Below are 16,928 nucleotides of genomic sequence, written 5' to 3'. Positions count from 1 at the left end.
TGACCTCTTTGGGGACAGCAGAGGCGCAAATCCCATCAACCCCAGAGCCAGTTCAGGCAGCTGATCGCAACCCTAGGGACTCCCCTTGCTCCTTCACCACAAGCCATGGGCTTCTCTGAAGGGCACAGACTGGAGAGCACAGCATGCAGAGAAGGATTTCCAGGAGGAAAGTCCTGGCCTGAGGCTCTCCGCTGCCAGTCTGGGAAAGGAAAAGAGGCAGAGAGAAGCCTGCCAGGAGTGGGATTCAAACCCATGCCTCCCATGGAGACTACGACCGCTCTGAACGCAGCACCTGAGACCGCTCGGCCATCCTGACCTCCCTGCCAACCTTGGCTTGTGTCCCTAGAGCCTGCCTGAGCCAGGGCAGGTAATTCAGGCTCCTCCTGTGCTTGGGGCATGGAGAGCTGGCTGCTGGCAGCAACCTTTCCCTCGTGGCATTGGGGCTTTTGGGAGGCAACAGCAGGAGGTGGAGGCATTTCAGAGCAGGGAGCAGAGGGGCCCAAGGCACATGGGCAGGAAACTTCTTCCAGCTGTGAGAATGGGAAAGGGAATTCTTCAATGGCAGAACCAAAGGAACTGTCGGGGGAGGGGGGGGGGTTCAAGATGCCCACACTCACCTGCTCCTGGCTCCTTACGGCTCTGCCATTGTTGTAAACCAACGAGGACACCAAAAGAAACTCGTGGGTCTGCAGGTCCCAGCAGCACGCTTTGGCGCCTTTGATTTCTTGCCTGCAAGACCCACTACACCCCAATGGCTTCAGGCACTGCCACCGCCTCTTTCTCTCTCCGTGCATGTGCCTGCTTGGGCACCCACGTGCAGGTCCTTGTGCCATTTGGTAAGCCTGTCTCTGTGCACAGGAGACAGCCCTTCTTTGGGCAGGAAGGTTGCCAGTCCTTCCTCGGGCAGGTGCAAACCCCAGAAGACCGGGGACAGCTCCGTTCCACCAGTGGCCTTGCCATCTGGAAGGCAGCTCCTGCCCTGAAGGCCTTCTCCTCTGGAGCCTGTCCCTGGCTGCCTCTTCCCGGGAGACCAGGGGGTTGGTTCCTGATGTTTCCTGCCCCACAGCCTTCCTGCTGGCTCCAGGTCTGCCCCTGCTCTCCTGTTCCTGCCCACCTCCAAAGCTGACCTGGCTGGGGGCTGGGGAAGCGCAAGCTGGGCAGAACCTGGTGGGTCAGGAAGCACCACCTCCCCAGCTCCGCTGCCAGCAGAATGGCATCCTGGGGTGGGCTCAGACCACCAGGCTTTGGGGAGCAGCCAGATGTCCTCCCGGCTGGTGCCGCAGAGCTGCCCACAGAGGGCCTCTCAGGGCCACCTTTTCCTGCCTCGGAAATATCCCAGCCCCCTGGATGCTCTGGGTGGGCAGAGGCAGTGTGTTAGGGCTGGGAGTGTAGATCAGGCACCGTGGACAGCCCCCATGCCTGGCTCTGTTTTTTTTCTGTATGAACATCCCCTCCCCGCACAGCTTGGGGTGCAAATCGAGCCTGTGGGCACATCTCCCTTCTTGCACTGTAAAGGAACACTGCCAAGCCCCCTCATCCCCCCGCCCCCGCCCACCCATGCACACACGCACAGACACCCACCCACACACTTACAGAGACTGTACAGGCAAGCTTGGCTCAATGAGAGTGATTATCACTAGTGACTCCTGAAACGGTGAGTCCTGCTAATACAGGACAAGGCCGTGCTGTAGCTGAGCCAGTCCCACAAGTAGCTGCTGCTGAAAGGGATGGCCATGTGCCCCGCTGTCCCAATCCCAGCCTGTCCCTCGCGCTGGCTCTGACACTTTCCTGACAGGGAGCTGATGTAGAGAGTGATGCTGGCTGGGAACTATTAATTTATGTGGGGAGTTATTTTCTCCCGGTGTAGCTCCGTGAGGTGACTCATCATGGGGCCACATAAGCACTGGAGAAAGCACGAGGGAAGCAGAGAGAGGACATGGCCAGAAACAGAGAGGTTTTTGCCTTTGCAGGGCACTTTCCTGTCCAGCCGGCTTTTCTGCAGGGTCAAACCATGCGCTGAATGCGCAAGCGAGTGAGCCACGCTTTCAGACAAGCCCTGACTTGCGCATGCACAAAATAGGCTCTGCCAGCCACAAACATCTCTGCAAGCAGACAGGAAACTGAGGGCTTGCTGACCTCCTGCTGCCCCAGGATGTGGGCCTGCGTGCCCTGATTATGCAAGTGGGGACCAGGGAGACCACCGGACCCCTCGACACAGGCACCACGGCGGCAGGCCAGGGGCCAGCTCCATTAGGCTCTCTGCAACTGGATTTACCACAGCTGGAGCATTGCAGGCCACTCTGCAGAACCAAGAAACAGAGGGGAATAGCTTCCAAGAAGTGGCTTTCTGCGTGGCATCTTACACTGTTTTCATGTACTGTAGACAAAACCAAGGTCTACAAGGAAAGAGACGGCCACCTTCAGAGCTTCTTTAGAAGCTTTTCACCAATCAGAGCCCCTGCTGCTCCAGCCTCTTAGAGGAGCCTGAGTGTCAGGGAGCAGCAAGTGCCGGCTGATCCCTAAGGAATGGGGAGCCGAGCGCAATAACACGGCTGGCAGGGCAAGGACCTTGCCTGCCAGGGCCCCTTCCCACCGCCGCCGAGCAAGGTGAACAGGGCAGGCCTGGAGATGCTAGCAGGGTTCAGCAAAGAGTACAGATCACCATGGAAGTTCATGGTGATGAGGCACGTCTGAGGCCAAGCTGGGAAGTAAATCTGCAGGTCAGGGTCAGGATCAGAATCAGGTCTGGCAAGGGTGATGAGGGTCAGACACAGTCCAGTGATCACCAGGCAGGTCCGTGGTGAAAAGGCGGGTCGGAGGTCAGGCTGGGACGTCAGACCACGGGCCAGGGTCCAGATCAGTTGGGTCCATGGCTAGGCAGGGACATGGCTGTGACAGAGCCAAAGACCAGTACTCCCACAACATAGCACAGTCAGAGAAAGAGGCCCAGGGCTGAGCTGAAATAGGGCTCCTGGGCCCACGGGAAGAGGGTGCATGGGAGGGGGTCCCAGGCAAGGCTGGTCAGGGTCATTAGAGCCTATCAGGGCCCTCAGGGCCCTGACAGAGGGTGGTCCCTCTCTCTGCTCACCAGGGCCAGGAGCAGGCAGGAAGAGGTCCCAACATAGCCCCGTGGTCTCACTGAACAATGTCCCAATCCCACCCCCCCACTGCTCTCCAAGAACCCAGAAACTCAACGCAATGACTCAGAAAAATCAGGCTCTGCCCTTGGAGGACAAAGATGTCTTTCTCTCCATGGGAATGGAGAGGAAAGTGTGACTTGGAAAGTGTGATTTGATTTCAGCACATCTGAGCTCTTCATTCTTGCTCTGGACAAGCCAACATGCTGTCACGGTGCTCAAGCGTCATGGCAGGAGTACACGTGTCTTTCCCACTCCCTTCAAAGGCTGATGAACCGAGAAGCCAAAGACTTTGGCTGCAATGCCACACCATGGCCTGTTGCTGGGGGAAACAAGAGGGCTTCTTTGTGCCTTGGTTGGGGACCGGAGGGCTGGGTAGGGAGCGCTCCACCAGAGTAACCCCTGGGGGAGGCTGTGACAGTCTGAAGGAGTGTGTGTGTGTGGGAAAGGGGCTGGGGAGCCAAAGAGAGAGGGCAGGACATGAGCCGAGCGCTGAGCAACGACTGAGCTCTAGTTCCTGTGGGGAAGAGGCTCGCTTGCTGCCGTGGTGCAGAGGAGGGAGGAGAGCGCAGCGCTCTCTGGGAGCTGTGGATTCCTGGAATGAGATAGACTGGAAGGGATCTCCGGAGGTCTCTAATTCAACTGCCCGCTCAGAGCAGGACTAGCGCCAAAGCTAGGGCGGGTGGCTCAGTGCCTGGCCCTGACAAAATTTGAATTTGCTGTCCAAGGAAGGAGAGTCCAAACTTCCCTGGGCACCTGCTTCAGGGCTTCAACACCCACTGAGGAAGCTTCCCCCGCCCACCTCTCTTTCATTTGCACTTCTTACACTGTCCCACCCTTCCAGGGAAGGAAGGAAGCCAAACAACCGCCCCCCCCCCAACACGCACACACACAAAAAAAAACAAACAAAAAACCCACACAGTGATGTTGTTCTCTCAAAAAGGCTCGACTGAGCCCAACATAAACATGGGCTCCAAATTGCACTTGAGAAGAAAAGGCTTAGAGTGAAATTTAAAAGCCCTTGCTCTGGGTGAGGCTTGAACTCACAGAGCCTCAGCCTCTCTCTGCTTTAGTGCTGCTGCGTGCGTACTGCACCCTGACCCAGTGCCCCACTGGAAAAGGCTTGCCAGGAAGTGCTCACCCCTCTGAGACTGTACTCCTCGCAGTGATTTTCCTAGCCATTGTTATCGATCCTCATCCTTAACCTTCCAGGACAGCAGTCCTCTTCTTGCCAGGTACAACGTCCAACAGCAGCAGGTTGAGCTCCGGGCGAGGCAGGAAATCCCTCTCCTCTGGCCTGTGTGTCAGCAGTGCAGAGAGGCCGCCAGCACAGAGCCCCTCCTCAGCAGGCAGTCAGCGCTGGTCTCAGCTGGGAGCCCTTAGCTGCCCCAAGTAGCTGGTGCCGTATCAGCACTTCTCTTCAGAAGCACCCGCATCTAGAGGCCCTGGGAGAGGAAGCGTGGAGCCCCATGGGTGAAGAGACAGGGCTCTCCCATCCATGGGTGAGGAGATGGCCCATGGAGAGACTCTGCCAAGAGGAGCCAAGGCAGGTGTCTGGGGAGGGAGGAAAGGGGCAGAGCTGCAGAGGCTGGTGCATCTGCCCCAGGGCTGTGGGGACAACGCCTTCCCTCTGCGCTGTGCTGCTCACACCAGCCCTGAGGGTGATCTCCGACAGGACTGCATGTTCATGATCGGAAAGCCATGGGTGGGCTGCAGTGTTCTCGGATCTCTCAGGACAGGCACAGATCCCGGGACAGCCAGTGCAGCCTGCAGAATGTCTCAACAGAAGTCCCTGGGTGGTGTGTTCGTGTGGGAACCAGCAGCAGGGCTGGGGTATTTCCGCTCCTACAGGCCCGGGAGCAGGCAGAGATGCTTGGGGTGGGGAACGTGGAGGAGTTGCCAGAGGCTGTGTGCAGGGAGGGGGAGGCAGGACTGATGTGGGCGCTGGGAGAAGTGGGGCAGAGGTATGTGCCTGCGAGCACTTCTTTCACTGTCATGAGCACAGCTGCCTGCCAAGCAGCTGGTCTGTGCTTGACTCCCAGCCAGTGTAACTACCGTAACCTCCACCCTCAACCGCTCTTCTGCTTCAGTCTCTTGCATGTGCTTTCACCAAGGCAGGCATTGCTGAAGCCAGGCCTGTCTCTCCTGGGCTCTGTGGGGTGCCCCATCCTGCCTGTGCATGCAGTAAAGGGAGTGGCTCCCCTAGGGAACATGAACTTGTTGGTGCAAGCTGGGCTCTTTCCCAGCAGCAGATGGAAGTGCCCCTGCAGGCGCCTGGAAGAAGAAAAGCACGCGTGCGTTGGCCGGGAATCGAACCCGGGTCAACTGCTTGGAAGGCAGCTATGCTCACCACTATACCACCAACGCATGCAGGCCTCTGTGCTGGCCTCCTGCTCCTCCCAGGTGCTATCTGACCCTCCCTGAGCTTTCAAGATTATCCCAGGAGTCTGAAAGGGGAGAAAGATGCAGCAGAAGGAAAAAGAATAGGAAGCGGCATTTGGATAGGGTCTTTCCCTTCCCCCGCCTCTTCTCCTGCTGCTGCAAAAACTTGCAGATGTTTCCATGTAGGCCAGGGACCTCCCTTCCCATCACAGAAGCACGCACACACATCTCGGCTCAGGCTCCGTGGGAAAACATGCCCCTTAGAAGAAAATCCACCCGTCCCCATAGGTGAGCATCCGTCTGTCAGGAAAGCTGTGAGCCGGTGTGGCTGGGAAAGGAGGAAGGTGGTTCCCACGCACCCTGGCGATTCTGGTGGAAGCTGAGGATGACTAGAGGGACGGAGGGTTCGCTGGGCATGCTGTGCAGCTGGAGGGACTGCGGTTGTGGGGTTTTGTCCAGGGCTGGAGCGTCGTCGCTCCAGGCAGCCCAAAAGGGGACGGTGCCCTGTAGCTGGCAGGATTGGAACCTGTGTGGGATTTCGCATCCATCGCCTTCCCCTCTCGGCCACAGCTACCTGCCCCAAACCTCTTGGCAGCAGTGATCATGTGCCCTGTGCAATGTCATCCGGCTTGCTGTGAGTTTCAGGGCCAGGCTGCACTGGGGGGTTTCCTTTCCACGCTTTGGACACACCACAGCTGGGCACCCACAAACAGATGAGTGCATTCAGAGCGCATTCACCACACGTGGGACTCTGGGCCAGGCGTCTCACTTACCTCCCAGTCCCTGCTGTGAAGTGAGGTGGACTGGACAAGAGGTGCCCCCAGATGCCCAGCCCTGGGGAGGAAGCAGAGCCGGGCAAGTCCCGGAGCTCCAGCTGCCTCCCCAGGGTGAGGAGTCTTTTCTCCCTGTCTGCCTCTGAGGCCTGGGGGCTCTAAGCACTAGGGCTGGGACCTGCACTGTGAAGGAGAAGTGCCTGCATCCAGGGTTTCAGAGGCATAACCCCAGGGCTACGGCTGCAGCTCCCAGCGCCTGGTCGTCAGGGTGGCATCTGGGATATGCTGACACCGGAGCATCATTTGACTCTCCCTCTGGTATCTCTGTGGCTGGAGGGAAGGAAGGGAAGGGAGCTCTGTGAGTCATCCCGTGATGGTGGAGTGCAAATGTGTCAGGTCTCTTAAGACGGAGGAGAAATCAGAGAGCCCAAGAGTAGGAGCTGAAGAGGAAAGACTGCAAGGAACCCAAGGACCCCAGTCTTGAAGTTTTGAGACAGTGGAAACAGGAAACACACAAATGGCACTGTCTGCTGGTGTGGCTGCACTCTGGCTCTCTAGAGAGCTGGAGAAAGAACTCAGGGGAGGCGTTAGAAGGGGTGAGCTATGTGGAAGGGCAAATGGTGAGGTGAAGGGAACTGGAGGGATGGAGATAACTGGGGGGAAAGAGAAAGTTTTATGGCTGAGTATGAACCACTGTAGAGGTCTGCCTGCGCACAGTTTTGTCTGGATGATGACCATAAGATCCTCTCATTCTTGCCCCACTACATGTCCTGCAAGGAGGCCAGGGTTTCCTTCCCACCCAGGAAGACTACGGGCTCCATGGGGTGGGGGCACACCTCTGGGCCCCAGTCCAGAGTGCCTGGACACTCTGCTGGATACAGCTGTGGGGACACCGTGTCGAACACAGTTGCGAGTCAGCTCACCAGCAAGGCCACGGAGCCCTGCCACTCCTCCAAGGCTGGCAGGCCTGGAAGGCACATCTGAAGCAGAGCTTTGTCAAGGGAGAAAAGTCCGGGGCCCTGGGAAAGAGGGGACTGCCAGGAAAGTGCCTGGGAATCATTGTTCTAGCCTGCTCCATTTCCTCCCTAACATCACTTAACTCCTCCCTTCCTCTCCCCTCCCTGCTCCTACTTCCAGCACTGGTTTGTAGTAAACCGCTGCAGCTCCTGTGTTTGGTGAGCACATGGCAGTTTGCAAGAGACAGAGCCATTCCCTGAGTCCTTCCAGGTGATGGGGCATTCCCCCTTGGCAGCATGCCGTGCCACAACACAAGCATGTGGAGCAGCAAGGGGCCAGCGGGATTGAGTTGGTTTGGGCCTTCCTCCTTCCCTTGCTGCAGACCGAAATGGAGGTGCCCCAAATGTCCACGGGATGGCAGCAAGAGAGCATCCACTGGACTCAGGGGTCACTCTAGCCCAGCTGTCCAGGGCTGGCCCGGGCAGCTGCTCTGAGGAAGTGTTTCAGCAGCTGGTCAGCAGCAGAAGTGGAAGCCGCCTCTCCGGGGCCGAAAGCCACCGGGAGCCCCGGGCTCCCAGGGCTTGCCAAGCCTGCACAAGGAAAGCACTGCATGCAGGAGATGCATGTGACTCCAGGTGGAGGGGAGTAAAAGCCTTTCTTTTCCTGGCCCTGAGTGCAGCAGACTCTCATCAGCTCGTTGGGAAGCAGGTGCTCTGAGCACAACACAGGCAGGCAGGCTCCCCCCTCACTCTGGGCTTTCTGTCCTCCCCTGCAGAGGCGGCTCAGCTGGGCAAACACAAGCACCCCTCCTTTCCCCGCTGTGTGTGATGGGCAGGAGTTGAGGTCAGGAGGGCAAACCAAGGGGGCTTCAGCCCAGGTTTTGGGCTTCCCCCCGAGCCCAAGCACTGGTGTTGTCAGTGCCTGGGAGCGGCAGGGAGGGCTCCACAAGCTCTCCACAGAGCTGCTGGGGGGGAGCAGAGTGGCGCAGCGGAAGCGTGCTGGGCCCATAACCCAGAGGTCGATGGATCGAAACCATCCTCTGCTAAGGCCCTTTTTTTCCCACTCCCCTCCCAGCTGGGGCCTCTCGCTTTGGACACTTCCACCAGCACTCCCCACAGTGCTGTGCTCCAGGTCTCTGGCCAGGGGTGGTGGTGGCTGTCCTGCTCCTCAGCCCCTTGCCTGTGCTGCTCCTGCCCTCTCTTTTGCTTTCTTAGCATCTTCCCCCACCTTCTCCTTTGCTTTCTTAGCATCCAGACCTCCCAAAGTGCGCCTGAGGAGCAGAGAAGGCTGTGGATCACCAGGCAGCAGACCGCAGAGAGGTCCCCCCACAAGAGTGTGTGTGTCCTGGGGACAAAGCTGTTTCTTCCTTCCCTTCAGGGAGCTAAATCCCCAGCTTCCTGGTGGCAAGCAGGCACCTTCACCGCTCTGCAGGTGGGGAGGAGGTGAAGGCTGGTGCTTGTTCAGGGAAGACAAATCCAGCGGCCTGGAACACCTGGGGGATTTCTCCTTCCTGATCTCTTGGCTGCCACTCTCTTTTGTAGGTCCAGCCAGGGGCAAGGCTGAGCAAGCTTTCACAATGGGCACACGTACACACACACACACACACACACACACAGAATACACACCCATGACCTGGCCACATGTATGAATGCAGACAGAGCAGTGCTTTTGCAAGCACTTGTAGATACACCGGTGGCACTCACACTGGCGTCACCACCACAAATGGCCCAATGCTTTTCTTCCTTCGGGCTGGTCAGAAATGGAGTTCCACCGTGAACAGAGGCACGCCCTCCTCTCTTGATCCAGATTCACATGCACACCCACAGGACTCTCAATCGTAGCCCAGACCATAGGTCTGACCAGAGTCAGAGGTGTGGGCCCTGTTTGTTCAGGCTCTTGCTCTGACCAGCTTAGGAAGCCAGGGGTTAATTTCTTATCACATCCCCTTGATATGCCGAAGAAGGTCAAGGCTGGACCTGCTCCTCATGAACAAGGAAGACTTGGCCGGAGACTTAATAATCAATGGCAAGAATACAGCCACATTGCTTGGGCATGCCACGATAGTCTTAGGAAAGGCAAAGCTTGACTTGTGTCGGGACTGGCAAGGGACATCAAGGGCAAAAAGAAGAGCTTTTTACCACTGGAACACTGTTGCTACCCTAACTTACCTTGACTGCAGCAAGGCTACCTTGACTTCAGCAAGGCTACCTTGACTGCAGCAAAGCCTTTGGCATGATCTCATAGTATCCTTAAAGAAAGTTTGGCGAGGAATGGAGAGGAGACCTGGATGCTACCATGGGTGGAAAACAAGCCGGGCTGTTGGGTTCAAAGGCTTGTGCTCAGCGGTACAAAGACCAGCTGGTGGCTGCTTACCAGTGGCATCCCTGAGGGATCGCTCTGGGTACCAACAGGCTTTAATGTCTTAATGGGCAACCTGGACAGTGGGACGGAGGGAACTTTCAGCACTTTTGTAGGAGAGACCAGTCTGCGGCAATGCAGCCGAGAGACTGGAGGGCAGCGCTGGTATTAGGAAAACCTCGACAGGCGGGAGAAAGGGGCTGACAGGAACCGCCTGGAGTCTGACAAAGGCAAAGGCAAGTCACAGAAGCACAGTATCACAAAACCATTGAGATTGGAAGGAACCTCTGGAGATCATCTAGTCCAACCCCCCCACTCAAAGCAGTGTCAGCCAAAGCAGGTCTGACTGCATTGGACCGTGTCCTGTCAGGTTTTGACTATCTCTGTTCATCTAGTCTCTTTCTCTGACGCTGGGTCTTCCCTGATGCTGGTCCCCCCTAGTCATCAGCCAGTCCAGCTTGAGGTTTCTTGGACCATATGACATACACCTGCGCACACACACAGAGAACAGAGAGAAAGGTCAGACAGGAAAAAATTCAGAGTAGAGTTTAACAAAAAGATAGCGGACACTGCAGTGATCAGGCACTGGAGTTGTCCAGACAAGCGTACTGACCAGCAGGGTCAGTTTCCCACGTTTGCCCCACCCCAGTCCACCTCCATCCCTCTTTTTCCCCATCTTTGGGCCTTCCCTGAACTATCCCATTATAAGTTTTGCATGCACACCCCCACACTCCCATCAAAACAGCTCAGAAGTTGTTTAACATTATCCCACAAGCCCCCTCCAAAGTCCCATACAAAGTTGCTCTTTCCCCTGACAGCAATGTCCTTATGCTGCAGGCATCTGCAGGACCTCATCCCATGCATACTTTACATTTCACATGTCCTTACGGTGCTCCCTTACAGAAAGGGGAGGAGGGCCCCCAGAGACCGTCAGGTCTGTATTTCTCTCCCCGGGAAGGGCTGTTGTGCTGCAGCAGCGCTCAGTCTCCATCCTTGCCTGGCACCGGTGGCCAGCTCCCTGGGCACCAGGCTGGCCCTGGGGGCCTTTGTGGCTGACACAGGCAGGGCCCCGTTCTTCTAGACATCGGTGTCTCGAGAGCGGTAGCCCTCTTGCGTTTCTGCCCTGGCACCCCTTGTCTCTCTTCCTCCTGCTTGGTGCAGCAGGAAGTCGTGCTGTGGTGGGAGCTTGTCACGGTCCACCCACTCATGATGAGAAGGGGGCAAAATCTTCTGTAAAAGCTCAAGGTGGTTTCCGGGTTGCAGTCAGTTCTTATAACGGGGACTTTCCACTCTCCAGCCCCTGCCAGGAGAGCAACACGTTGGGACTCAGGTAACCCTGGGGGCTTGCGGAGTTGGGGATAACTTCTTAGCACGTCCTCTGGATGTGCCAAGGAGGGCCAAGGCTGGTTCTGCTCCTCATGAACTAGGAAAACTTGGCTGGGGACATAATAATCAATGGCAGCCTTGGCTGGAGCGACCATGAAATTGTCTAGTTGTGGAGACAGGAGAGTGGAAGGCAAGTAAGAGAGTACGGAGCCCAGGCTTCAGGAGAGCCGACGCCAGCGTATTCGGGGAACAGGTGGGTGGGGCCTCATGGGAAGCAGCTCTGACAGGCTAAGGACCTGGGGAGAGCTGGCAGGTCTTTAAGGACCACCTCCCCCAAGCAGGAGCACAGTCCACCCTGATACTCAGTAAAAGAGCAGACGTTCCAGGTGACAGGCTTGGCTAAAAGGGGAACTCGTGAGGGAGCTCCAAAGCAGACAGGAAGGACGCAGGAGGTGAGAACAGGGATAGGCGAGAAAGCAGGAACAGAGCCACGTTGCCAGGGCATGCTGCAATGGTGTTAAGAAAGGCAAAGCTGGACTTGTGTTGGGGCTGGCAAGGGACACCAAGGGGGGGGGGGAAGGGGAGGGGGGCTTTTAACACCGCAATGCTGTTGCTACCCCAAATCCCAGTTTTGTATCATCTGCAAACAAGAAGTCAAATGTGAGTCAGCCGTGTGCCCTTGCTGCGAGGAAGGCCAGCTGCATCCTGGGCTGCACTGGCAAGAGTGCAGCCAGCAGGCTGAACAGCACTGGACCCAGTATCCACCCCTAGCGTACACTGCTAGTGACTGGCCTCCAGCTGGACTTTATGCCACTGATCAAAACCATCTGAGACTCAGCCAGATGGTCAGCCAGTTTTCAGTCCAGCTCACTGTCCACTAATCTACCAGCACTTCATCAGCTTGTTGATGAGGACGTTACAGGAGACCGTGTCAAAAGCTGTCCTACAGAGCCTGCACGCCGGGGGGAGGGTGGGTATCAGGGTTAGGAATTGCTCTTGGGGGGATGTGATTGCCACAATGCAGATTTGGAACGGGAAAAGGCAAGCGCTTTGCATGGCACTTGTCCTGTGGAAATGGGCAATTCTCTGTGTCTCACTGAACCCTGGAAACGTGTGTCTTGGTCTCCGTACTGTTTCACTACCTATTTTCCTTCTTTCTCTAAAAAGACCTTGTGCAGCATAGCTGGAGACTTGTGGTGCTTCTTTCTCCTGCAGCCTCCGTTAGCTGCCCGCTCTGTGTGGAAAAGCATTCCCCTCTGTCCTGAGCTTACCTCTCTGTGCTGGAAGCTGAGGAGGGAAAAACCTCCCCTCTCCCATCGCAGCGAGTCTACCTGTAAGCATGGGGCATTGCCAAGCTTGGGTGCAGCTCCCTGAACGGATACATTCAGCAGCTGCAGTGACATCTGTTACAAAGTTAGTTTTCCTCATGGCTATTGTTTTGGGGATTGAAGTCAAGGAGTTGTCATGAACGGCACAAATGCAATGCAGAGTTATCCTCTCTTTTGTTTTTTGCTCCTTTCCTAAGAAAGTGCATGGTTAAACTGCACTCTTACTGAGCTGTCTCTGTTTTTAAGGACATGCAGAAGTCTAACACATACGCAAGAATCCCATGGTTGCACGGCTGCATGTAAGCTGCCTTGGAGACTGACTGGGCAGCCTAACTTGGAATGATGGCAGACTGGAACAAATGTCCTTCCGTTGTAGGAAGGAGAGGGCAAAAGCTGATGCTTGTGTTACGGAAGAAGTGTCGGGTTGAGGAGAACCTCAAGAGATGTCCTGCTCCTGTGAAGGATTAGAGGGGGTGACTGTAGTAGCAGAGTATGTAGAAGGGATTCTGCCATTGCCACCGCCAGAGCTGAGAAATGAAATGTCTCCACACAGGGGCAGCAGTACGCGTAGAGCCCACGGACCTCTTTGTCTGCTTCCTCACAAGCAAGGTGGGCCAGTGAATCAAGGCAGGTTGCAGCCCAGCCGATCTTTGGGCTCCCACAGTTTGAAGCCCATGTGCTGGGGGGACGCCTCTGGCTAGGAGCACTGCGTGCAGGACAGCCTTTGCGGGGGCCTCCGGGATCCAGAGGCCACCTGATGCAGAGCCGATGGCACCTCGGTGAGGGACTTTGGTGGACTCGAGGGTCTGGGAGGTGCCCAGCCCAGCCCAGTCCTGCTGGCAGGAGCAGCTGCTGCTGCAGTGCCTGGGTCCCACAGCAGCAGGGGGAGTGCTGTGCCCATAGGGGCACTCATGGATGAACAGTGTGTGCATGCACAGACACACAACCAAGCCCACAGTCCTGCACAGACATGCACATGCACGTACACAAGGCTGGGCACACGGACATGCATGCTCCATAGTCAGCATGCACACAGTGCATGTGTGCATGTACACACAGCCAGGCACATGGACCCGTCCTGGACGCATAAGAAGATGATCAGGAATAGTCAGTATGGATTCACCAAGGGGAAATCAAGCTTGCTTAACCAATCTGATAGCCTTCTGTGATGGGATGACTAGCTGCGTAGATGAGGGGAGAGCAGTGGATGTTGTCTACCTTGACTTCAGCAAGGCTTTTCACACTGTCTCCCATAACGTCCTCATAGGCAAGCTCAGGAAGTGTGTGCTAGATGAGTGGACAGTGAGGTGGATTGAGAACTGGATGAATGGCCGAGCTCAGAGGGTCGTGCTCAGTGGTGCAAAGTCTATTTGGAGGCCTGCAGGTAGTGGTGTTCCCCAGGGGTCAGTACTGCATCCAGTATTTGTTCAACTTATTTGTCAATGACCTGGATGTCAGTGACCAAGAGTGCACCCTCAGCAAGTTTGCTGGGGATACAAAACTGGGAGGAGTGGCCAATACACCAGAGGGCTGTGCTGCCATTCAGAGGGACCTCAACAGGCTGGAGAGAAGGGCAGAGAGGAACGTCGTGAAGTTCAACAAAGGGAAGGGCAGAGTCCTGCACCTAGGGAGGAATAACCCCATGCACCAGTACAGGCTGGGGGCTGACTTGCTGGGAAGCAGCTCTGCAGAGGAGGACCTGGGAGTGCTGGTGGACGCGAAGTTAAGCATGAGCCAGCAATGTGCCCTTGTGGCCAAGAAGGCCAATGGTATCCTGGGCTGCATGAGGAAGAACATTGGCAGCAGGTCGAGGGAGGTGATCCTCCCCCTCTACTCAACCCTGGTGAGGCCGCATCTGGAGTACTGCATCCAGTTCTGGGCTCCCCAGTACAAGAGAGACATGGAGCTCCTGGAGCAAGTCCAGCGGAGGGCTCTTGGAAGGCTGAGGGGGCATCTTATCAATGCGTATAAATATCTGAAGGGAGGGGCAACGGGCACAAACTGAAACACAGAAAGTTCCATCTGAAGCTAAGGAAAAAAATTCTTTCCTTTGAGGGGGACAGAGCACTGGAACAGGTTGCCCAGAGAGGTTGTGGTGTCCCCATCCTTGCAGATATTCAAAGCCGTCTGGACACAATCCTTGGAAACGTGCTCGAGGTGACCCTGCTTGAGCAGGGGGATTCTTCCAGATGATCTCCAGACGTCCCTTCCAACCTCAACCATTCTGTGATTCTCTGATTCTGTGACACACACTCAGCACGCACACAAGGCACAAATAGCACCAACAGCCCCCCTCTCTTCCCTCCTCTGGCTTATCAGAAGAAAGGTCCATTAGTGGGAAATATATTCATTTATACAATGTGGATCCCTTCAGTTCCTGGGCTTAGACACTGAAGTCTCCCAGTAACTTGTCCCAGATCCTCACTCTCCCCAGTTGCTGGTAACCTGGGCACGTGAGCCCCCAGGGCCTGCAGCCCCTCTCCTGCTCCTGGTACACACACACACACACACATGCACAAACACACCCCTCCCTGCCCCCTTCACTTATCACCCACCTACACATGCAGGGAGGATCCCACAGTAGGTGGGCTTAGACACTCAGTCTCCCCAGAGATGGCCCGTGGATCCTCTTGTCCCCAGTTGCCTCCTGCACAGAGACACACACACAGACACATATACAAGTGGATCTCTCAGTCAACCCCCAGACCTTACAGTCTCTTCCACGGTTACCTGGGATCCCCGGTCCTTCCGGTAGCCAGCTCCTCCAGGTGCCTCACCCTCAGAAATACACACACACACACACACACACACACACACACACACACCCCACACCCCCCTGATTTCCAAACCACTTCACCTATTCACCGCTAGCCTGGTCTCATATTCGCTTGCAACCACACATGCATACCCAGTCTTCACTTGGCAACACAGCTCTTCAACAACGGCAGACCTCCAGCAGGAAAGAGGGCCATCTGCCCCAGCCTCAGAAAGAGGCTCCAGACACTCTTCAGCCTGAGACTTGCAGAGTTGCATCCTCCATCTGAAGTTCTGTCTGGGTCAAAGCCTCTGACATGGCAGGGGCAGCTGCTGCAACAGCTGCTGGGGAACATGCCCTGTGACATGTCAGCACCATACCTGAGGACATGCGTGATGATCTGAACTGAAATGAGGACCTCTTCTTTTCACCCTTCTGCACTAACTGCCGTGCAAACTACTGCATCTGCTAGCTGCACTCTGGACCTGGATCTTTTATAGGCCTCTCCGTAACGCTGGCTAAAAGGGTGCTTGACCCTACCTAGTCAGGTGTCAGCTGGAACAAAGGCCCCAGCTCCCTCCAGTTGGGGGGCAACCCACTGAGCTCTTTAGCAGCTTCTAGAGCTTGTTAGAGCTTCTCAGAAATTAAGGCCTCCTATGGCTGTCCTTGCCTGGGTCTCCTTACCTGTCAGCAGCAAGCACCATCTAGCTCCTCACAGGGTTCCCCGGAATCCCCCACAATCTCCAACAAAGTCCCCAGAAGATCTAAGCAGAGCCTAGAGACTGCTGTACAAATTGATGCATCTGTTGCCTGCCTCTGTTAGCTGCACTTATCATAGTTATGGGGTTATCCAATCCCATAATCATTAAGTAATGGCTAAGCATAACTAGCAGCATCAGAGAAAATATAATGAGATGGTTTTAAATAGATAATAAATGGCATCCCAGAGGTAGTCTGAACCTCTTGTGGGTTATTTCTTATAAGCCCATGGGTAGGCTACAAAAAGTGATCATAGAAATGTTTACTTGGTGCTTACATAAAAGCAGTAAGTTAGGGTCAAGAGAGTCAAAAATAAGCTAGTTTTTGAAAGAGATCCAAGAATGTAAACATAAATTCTGCTTGATGTGAAAATGGAGAGCAAATAGTAAAGGATCATTGAAAAAGAAGATGAGATAAGATAGTCAACTCTTCTCGAGCAGGAACAGTCAGAAAGTAATGGAAATTTATTCTGGTAAAAACCAGTATGAAATACAGTCTGCAACTTCTAAAAAACTTGTAATGCCTGGAAATAATAGAATTTAACTGAATATCACTCAAGGTAGGAGAATGTTTGGCAAGAAAGGAAGGTAAGAGAGACACCAGAACTCCAAAAATCAGAGATAGACAAGGGTCCAGTTCTGAACCCAGAATGATTTCCCACTGGGTACATTTTTCTTAAATAAAGGCAAGATTTTCAAAGACACATGCAGTTTATCAAGGGTCAAGAATAGTTGTTTAAAAAATCTGCATAACTTCATAACCTAGTTCTTATCCCTGTTTTTTAAAATCTCATTCTTTGTAAGTAAATAGAAGTTTGATGTACATGTCAGCTTGGATTCTTCCTCCTCATGTTATCTTTTTTTTCCATTGTTTTCCTCATAATAGAAACACATATGCATATTTCAAAATATGAATCTATTTATTTAGATATTTATTTAAAACTCTAATGATGAACATACAGTAATACTTCTCATAATAACAGTGATAGCTAAAATGGTACCACTAATAATGGCATCCCTTATCTTTCAAGTAGATAATCACATTTATAAACTATGTGACTTCAGGATGAAAACTCATGTGAGTGGAGCATCTCCATGCAGAAATATTTGGAGGACTGCCCTTCATCCTTTTATGTTCAGGATTTTGCAGAGTT

General features: G+C 54.7%; 2 non-coding genes across 2 annotated transcripts; one reads left to right on the top strand and one right to left on the bottom strand.

Moving 5' to 3' along the window:
* Positions 1-5,432: 5,432 nt before the first annotated feature.
* On the bottom strand, positions 5,433-5,504 carry TRNAG-UCC (transfer RNA glycine (anticodon UCC)). Its single transcript has one exon. It is a non-coding gene; the product is annotated as a tRNA-Gly (tRNA).
* Positions 5,505-8,222: 2,718 nt separating this feature from the next.
* TRNAM-CAU (transfer RNA methionine (anticodon CAU)) lies at positions 8,223-8,294 on the top strand. Its single transcript has one exon. It is a non-coding gene; the product is annotated as a tRNA-Met (tRNA).
* Positions 8,295-16,928: the final 8,634 nt, after the last annotated feature.

The sequence above is a fragment of the Apteryx mantelli genome, chromosome 15, assembly GCF_036417845.1.
Source record: "Apteryx mantelli isolate bAptMan1 chromosome 15, bAptMan1.hap1, whole genome shotgun sequence".
NCBI classification, from domain to species: Eukaryota; Metazoa; Chordata; class Aves; order Apterygiformes; family Apterygidae; genus Apteryx; species Apteryx mantelli.
Note: the sequence above shows the minus strand (reverse complement) of the source record. Positions and strands in the feature narration are given on the sequence as shown.